Raw genomic sequence first — 8,536 nt, 5'->3', positions numbered from 1 at the left:
AGTGTGAATCCATGTAGCTATTGTTTATTCACAAAGATTGACCAAATTTGTTTCTTTTCGTGAGATCAAATTATTTGCAACAAAAAGGGTGAAAATGGGTTCCCACGCCGTGAGACATTTTGGAAGGCTGTTTTTCATGAGTCTCACGCCTAAATCGTGAGATATGGCATGTATGGCTCTTCATCCAAGCATGTTACTGGTCAAATATCAACATTATTGACATTTGGTTATTCAGAAGAAATTGCGTAAAGGTTTAAAACATGTCTGACCCCTGTGACCTTGACTATAGGTCAAAGTAATTCATTTTGAAGATTTTGTAGCCCTTCATCAAAGAATGCTACTGCACAAATACAAATATTTTGGGCCGTATGGTTATTCAGAAGATGTCGTTGACACATATTTGACCCCTGTGACCTTGAATTGGTTCAAATCCCTCTGTTTATTTAGAAGGAGTAAAATCTTAAATGCTTAACCTTAATTTCCCCTATAAGGGTCCGCACCCCTCTGACACTTGGGGGGGGGCGTACATCCTCCATTTATACAAAATCGAGTCCCCAAAGGATGTTTTACACCATATTTGTTTCAAAGTCCACCATTCAAAATACAGAAGTAGAAGGATTTTATGGAGGCACGGTAGTCTAGTGATAGGACACTGTAAATGAATATGTGGTTTGGCAGTGCTAGAATTGTTGTGAATAGCTGTGAGCGCCGAAATGGCAGCACCGGCTTTATGCTCCCCATGGAGTTGAGAAAGATATTGGCTAGTTGCTAAGGCCCTTTACCACGGATAATAATCTATGAACCGCTTTGAGACGACCTAAAACTAGGTTGTGATAAAGCGGTATATAAAAACCTCAAATAATTATTATAATTATTAAACATAATTCCCTATGTTCTCCGTAGTGGGCCCCGTTCCTCTGTCCCCAGGGGTCTCACATCCTCCATTTATACAACAAGAGGCCCAATGGGCCTGCATCGCACACCTGGGCAGTGGCATTGATTTTTCACTTGTGACCTCAAAGTGGACTGAAATCTATGACTAAGTCATTCAAAAGAACGTGTGAAGAGATTTAAAGATATTTGACCCATATGACCGTGAAAGTCTGACATGTTCATTAAGTTCAATAGACTTTATAGCCCTTCATCTCAGCATTTAACTTGCCAAAATCACCACCCTAGTTCTTTTGTGTATTGAGATAAAAGTTTATACACATTTGGCTATATTTGACCTTGAAATTATAGTGGGTCAAGATCATCCACATGAACAAACTTGATAGCTCATCTTATGAACATGCTACTGGCAAAATATCACCACCCGATACTGAGAAGAAGTTGTTTAAATTAAAAAGTTGAGGCTGGCCGGCCAGACGGACGAAGGATGGTGCGCAATGGCATAAGCTCACTTGCCCTTTGGGCAGGTTAGCTAAACATGAGTCTTCTTTGCCTAAGGATGCTCCACACCCTATTTGGTGTTAATCCCTCCATTCATAAGAAGGAGCAGGATTTTAAACATGGGACTTGCCTCTCTGCCCTTAGGGGAGCCACACACTTTGTTTATATAAAAGCAAATTCCCCTTGCCCAAGGATGTTTTAGACTAAATTTGGTTGAAATCCCTCTATTTGTTAAGAAGGAGATTTTTTTAAAATGATTAACCTAAATTTCTCCTATTAGGACCCCGCCCCTCTGACACCAAGAGGGGGGGGCCCATGTGACCTTGAGTATAAGTCAAGGTCATTCATTTGAACAAATTTAGTAGCACTTTATCCCAGCATGTTACTAGCCAAATAACATAATCCTTGGACTTACGGTTCTTTAGAAAATTTGTGAAAAAGATTTCAACCTATTTGACCCCACTGACCTTGACTATTGGCAAAGGTAATTCATTTGAACAAAGTTGGTAGCCCATCATCTCAGCATGCTACTGAATAAATGCCATCACCCTAGGCCTATTGGTTCTGGAGAAGAAGTTGTTTAAAGTAAAACGTTGACGCCGGGCAGGCCAGGTGAGCTTAAAATGAGTCTTCTTTGCCCAAGGATGCTCTAAACCAGATTTGGTTTGAATCCCTCCATTTGTACGAAAGAATTTTAAACACCCTCTGTTTATATAAAATGGAATTCCCCTTGCCCAATATTCTCGACAATTGATTTTCTTCAATTCCCCTATTTTGCCCTACTCCACTGTCCCTAAGCAGGCCAAACCCTCAGTTTATACAAAATTGTATCCCCTTTGGCTGAGGATAATCCAGACCAAATTTAGTTAAAATACTCTTAATCATTCAGGACTAGTTGCGTTTTAAGGAAAAGTTTACAGACAGACGACAGACAACAAACGCCACGCCATGGCATAAGCTCACTTGCACTTTGGGCAGGTGAGCAAAAAATGCTTTCACTAACATTAAGCTGAAATATGCTCAGCAGTTTGGGAGGAGATGTTATTTAAACCAATGACGCAGACAACATATGATGACAACAGACAGAGGAAGCACTCTATTTCATTATTTTTATCCTACAGCATCAATATGTGATAAACTTACAAAAGCAGTGCTTGGTCGGCTCGCCTGGCTGGACTGTGATATCTGGGGAGTGTCTGGATTGGAAAGAAAATTGAAAAACATTATTCAGAGATACATTAAAAACACCTTTCCTTTTACAGTAAACACAGTCGTGTTGCTTGAATCAAGCAGAACAACTTTTTTCCAGGAAGGCAAGATGCTGCTTAATACAACCCAACACTACCCACAGCTATTGAATACTTTACAAACACTACTCAATACTGTACCAACTACTACACAATACTGTACCTACTACTACACAATACTGTAACCACTACTACACAATACAGTACCAACTACTACACAATACTGTACCCACTACTACACAATACAGTACCAACTATTACACAATACTGTACCAACTACTACACAATACTGTACCAACTACTACACAATACAGTACCAACTACTACACAATACTGTACCAACCTCTACACAATACTGTACCAACCTCTGCACAATACTGTATCAACTACTACACAATACTGTACCCACTACTACACAATACTGTACCCACTACTACACAATACTGTACCCACTACTACTTATACTCTACCCAATACTGCCCACAATACAACCTGATTCCATATGGTGTTGGGAAAATAAGGAGTGAAGGGGATATCTTAACATTAGCACATCATCTGATGATGGTGGATATAAGGAGTGAAGGGGATATCTAAACATTAGCACATAATGCGATGATGGTGGATATAAGGAGTGAAGGGGATATCTAAACATTAGCACATAATCTGATGATGGTGGATATAAGGAGTGAAGGGGATATCTAAACATTAGCACATAATCCGATGATGGTGGATATAAGGAGTGAAGTGGATATCTAAACATTAGCACATCATCTGATGATGGTGGATATAAGGAGTGATGGGGATATCTTACCACCAATGATTTCAATAGATTCATTATGTTACACCTTATTCTGTTGTTGAATCAGTCAGAATACTTTGTTCAAAAAAACATAAAATCATAACTACCAAATTTTAGAATGGTCAGAAGACTTGATTTTATACATATCTAATGTTCTCTTTATTTCCGACCTGAGAGAAAAAGTGAAATATAACACAAATATATGTATGGCAATATAATATAAAAGGGATTTCATCAAATTACTAATACTTCTGGTGGTGGCACATGGAATTTATTCCCCGAATATTTGTTCAAGAAACAACTTTTTTGAAAGTTAGAGCCCCATAACATAAAGCACCTAACGGAATTGATTACACATGTTAACATTCTCTGATACATTACCATCTGAGTCTGAGGCGGGGATCAACCCTGCTGTACTCGTCCCTGGCTGGTCCTCTGACAGGACACTGTAGGCCGGAGTAACTCTCCGAGCCGGTCCTTTCCGTTTCCTTCCTTTACCACGGCCGTTCGGCATGGTTCACTATTTACTGAAACAAAAACAAGAGAGATTACAAAATGAATTTGAATTGGCCAAATGCTCTAAAAAGTATTAACTTGTGAGATATTGTTATCCACAAGTTGACGATCTGTGCTTCTAGGCAAGTCTGTGCATGGAAACACTTGATTTGCCATTGTAAATATATTCAAATATCATATGGTAATGTTTTTTTAGATATTGTTTTGTTTTCCAAATGAAACTACTATATAATTATACCATGGATACAAAGTAATACAACGTAGTTTACAGAAATTTTGCATTTATAGAAATTTCTCCATCTGTCAAATATGTTTCATTCAGAAACTTATTAACTGATTTGACTGTCATTTTTAGCTTTGTTATATATGTAGAAAAAAGAAAAGTCAAATATCTTTTTGAATTTATGTTCATGATGAATGAAATGATGTGTTCAGATCAATTGACCCGATGATGATCTCAAACCATACATCCAGGTAATGAAGAAGAGGGTAAGACAATAAGCAGTAGTTGACACTAACTATTTAGGTGTTAGCAATCAGGTTCAGGGTTGTTATATTTTTTTTCCTGATAGGACTTTGTAGTTTGTGGTTGTCTGCAGGACAGCTAGACCAACTGCAACCTGACCCCACAGCAGACTTGCTGTCGCATGAACAGTCTTTTTAACTTTGGTAAACACTGTTATGCATGCACTCAGGAGTTAATTAACACTGTAGTGCACTGGAGTTAACACTGAAGTGAACTGGGGTTAACACTGACGTGAAGTTGAGTGCAATTCAATGTTTTGTCAAATGCACTTCCTTGTTCACTAGGTGTGCAGTACAAAGTGCACTAGATACCAAGTTAAGTCAGCTAGCATGTCATATAACGTAAGTGGGTTTCCCAACTAATACTGAACTAAACAAGGTGGAAATCAATTCGATCTAAGACGGCTGTGCCGAAACAAATACAACGATCTACAGAAATGCTGTTTAAGTCATTATGACTTCCTGGAATTCCCATTATTTTCTACTTTCGGTTTAGTTTTCGGCATCATTGCCTAGTGTGAAAGAGATATACTGTTAAATAAAATCAAAGATTTTGATATTCCAAGGATTCATTTATGTGTCTATATGTATGTGATACTAGGAAGCCACGCCTACACTGATCACAGAAACAATAACACACGTACGCGTAAGGTTGACCCACCCGAACAGGAAAACTTCGCAATGGCGGTCAGGCCACAACCAACTGAATTTTGCTTCCCGGTTAGATTAAACACATTAAAGTCAAACCAAACGCATTTCTAACATACCCATATCTCCATTCTATTCACGATGCCACGAGGCTCGGGGTATGTCCTGTTTTACCTGCATAAAGGCGAGATTATTTGAAATCAGGCACGGTCCACAGCAAAGGGCAGCTCGTGACCCGTTAGCTCTGTCTGCTCGCGATCGGCTACACAAGATATGATGACGTCATCTACTTTCGTTTTAATATTAGCCTCGCTTGTCCCAGACTCTCGCTCTCGAGACTTTGCATCAATTGGCAATATAAAAATATAAGTTAACATTTTAGCTAAGAAAGCAAATTTATTGTAAGGTAAGAGGCCCGTGAGACCGCTGACCGCTTTCCAGACCAAAGTTGTTAGCGTCCCTCGTCGTTCATACCTTAATAGTTCCGGCCCCTACCTGGTCCTGCCCATTTCCATTTGTGTCTATAACCTCATTACTTATTGATTTGTGGCATCATTTCCGAAAATGAATTAAATTATATCACAAGATGCAGTTGTTGTTTTGTATCCAAAGTGGAAAAGGGTCCCTGGTATTTTTTTTTATATTAGAAATTAATTATTTTTTAATATTAGTCTAATAAAAAAATAAAATAAATCACTTTACTTTTTTTTTAAATATTAGAACATACATGTATAAATATCTTTTTTTTTTTGTAATTCCAAATTATTTTCTAATGCTAGAAAATAACTTTCCAATATTAAAATAATAATGAATGTTAATAAATCAGCTCAATACTCTAGTTTAATTGCTAATATTAATACATCAGTGCTCCCTTTCCATACTTGCCAACTTTTTGAAACTTCCACAGGGGAGATTGTGCATGCTCAAAATTAAAACCTAGATAAAATGTGTGTATATAACCCAAAGAGACAAAATACATGTAAGCCTTTAAATGACATAGTTTTAATTGTTCTTTCAGATAAAATAATTATAGATCTTAAAATATAGGAACATTTTAGCAAATCCACTGGTTGAAAATGCTAAATTTAAGGTTCCAAAATCGGGAGTCTCCCTCCTAAATAGAGAGAGTTGGCAAGTATGCCTTTCGGTTAACTTGTATGCATTGGAGTAAATCGTTAAATCTATAAACAACTTCTTTGGAATTAACCAAAAGGCCTATTCAGTATTGTAATTATATTTGGCCAGTAGAATGCTGGGAATATGGGATACATATGTATCAAGTTTGTCCAAAATGGCTCCTCCTTTGATTTCAATTTTTCTTTTGGTGAGGTGTAGACCTAAAACTTATCACAAGGAAAACACCAACCAAAATTCAAATGAGCACTTGGTTTTGGTTCGTTTTTCATAGGAACATTAAACTGAAATTCTCAAAAAGTCAGAGTTTTTCCCCAAAAGACAAATGTTGTCAAACTAATAATGCATTGAAGGATCAATTTTGATGCAATCAAAACTAGGGATCATATATGCTACAGTATACATGTAGGATCATATATGCTTCAGTATACATGTAAAAATCCCTTGCTATGGTGAGTTATCAGATATTTACAGACAAATCAACACCCGGTCGCCATCTCAAGTAATGATATTTTCCAGACAAAAGATGTGTTCATCTTAGAATAAAAGTATCTTATAACTTTTGTATACCAAAAATATTTTGATTTTAGAAGGACTAGGTCATGAACTACAAGTGACAAAAATATCAATCCAAAATATGTGGTGGAACATATTCAAAGGAGGGATCAAATGACCATATGGTCTATACATCAGAATGCATGGCTATGTGTATAGTCAAATAATTTTGACTGAAAACTGACAGAAAAGAAGAAAATATTTGTTCCAGTTCAGATGGAATGAATATTTGATTAACAGAGAACATGTTTGGAAAAGATTCTTTGGTTTATTCCTTTCAAGATGGCCACCAAAACATTCATTCTACTGCCTAATCAGTTGCCAGATTTCAAGACAATTTTCTTGCAATATCAAAGGAATTTAGAGATTGTCTGTTTGTTTGCTACTTTTTTTTATATATTTATTAAAGTTAGACACCTCATTAACAGCTGATGACATTTACAGATAATGTTTTACAAGATGCAAGAGTATGATATGTGTTGGAATGGCAGATTTGGTAAAAAAAAAAAAAAAGGCCTTTTTTATCTCAGGCTTCGAGTTTGTTTTCAAACTGGTGATTCTAGATTCATAAGAAAACAACTATTTTAAGTGTTGTCAGGGTGCAACTGTTTGGATTTTGGAGATTGCTATGATAGCCAAGATCATAAAGTATACTTGATGTATGAGCACACATTCCCATAGTTCTTAGACCAACTTGGCATTGGCAGTAGTATTGGATTAGTATCATTTGGTGGCGCGCTGTACTGACTCCAAACATTATATTTAGTCTGGCATTTGTGTCTGGAACATATCTGACAACGGATGAAGTCTTGATAGTGCTGATTCACCCATATTTCATAATCTTTACGAATTCTGACTTTGCTATCTTGGAGAGCTGGTTGTTTTCACCCTGAGACAAACAGTTTGTTTTTGTTAATAGAAACGCCATTTGATGTGCGAGTGCTCTGCCTTTTCTGTCAGTTTCTGATGATCTTTGATAAATTGGTCCCCGTATCATATTGAGACATGCAGTCACAATCTTTAGCACTTCCTCAATTATATCAATGAAGCAATTTGATATTAATTGAGTTCTAAAAAATATCCAATGCTTAAGACGTCCATAAAACGACTCTACAATCCATCGGGATTTAGTAACTGTTCTGTCAATATTAGCCTGTAGATTAGAGTGTTGTCTCAGACCAGTCTTAAGATACGAGTGCATACTGGTATTAATACCTGATGCCTCTAACATTGGCAGGACATCTCTAAAACCTCGATAAACGACTACATTGTCGTCTTGCTCCAACAATATGAGATTGTCTATGATGTTTTTGTAATGCTTGCATTATTTTGGCTTCCAGAGAATGGTCCTACTGTGTCCAAAATATATTAAGGCTCTCACTTTGGCTCCAAAGAATGTTTGACTCTCTAAGAATAAAGTATTGTGTGAAAGTATATGTTCCCTACTCAAATGGTCAGGGCCAAGGAACACTGGAACCATATATTTATTCAGTGCTTGTACTACAGAATGAAAGGATTTTGAAATGCATTGCAAGGAAGGGAAATACCAAAACGAGCGGGACACTTAATTACAAGAGATATCATTTTTCATCTTAACCCAAAACAGTAAAAGAGCATTTTGTGTAGTTTTGGTAGAAATTGACCAAGTGCGAATGGATTTTGACCAACATGTGCAAGCTTTGAAGCCAGCGTCATCCAAGAGACAAAAATTGAGAGTGAA

The 8,536-nt window shown here is 37.0% G+C and overlaps 1 long non-coding RNA gene across 2 annotated transcripts; it reads right to left on the bottom strand.

Moving 5' to 3' along the window:
- Positions 1-2,018: 2,018 nt before the first annotated feature.
- Positions 2,019-5,383, bottom strand: LOC110450685. 2 transcript variants are annotated; one of them, XR_002463003.1, is made up of 3 exons: positions 5,247-5,383; positions 3,820-3,965; positions 2,019-2,588 (listed from the first exon to the last, which is right to left on the bottom strand). It is a non-coding gene; the product is annotated as an uncharacterized LOC110450685 (long non-coding RNA). The 2 variants fall into 2 exon arrangements; XR_002463004.1 differs by having other exon boundaries at positions 2,021-2,588; positions 5,302-5,383.
- Between the last annotated feature and the right edge of the window lie 3,153 nt (positions 5,384-8,536).

Source organism: Mizuhopecten yessoensis, unplaced genomic scaffold (genome assembly GCF_002113885.1).
Source record: "Mizuhopecten yessoensis strain PY_sf001 unplaced genomic scaffold, ASM211388v2 scaffold537, whole genome shotgun sequence".
Lineage (NCBI taxonomy): Eukaryota > Metazoa > Mollusca > Bivalvia > Pectinida > Pectinidae > Mizuhopecten > Mizuhopecten yessoensis.
Note: the sequence above shows the minus strand (reverse complement) of the source record. Positions and strands in the feature narration are given on the sequence as shown.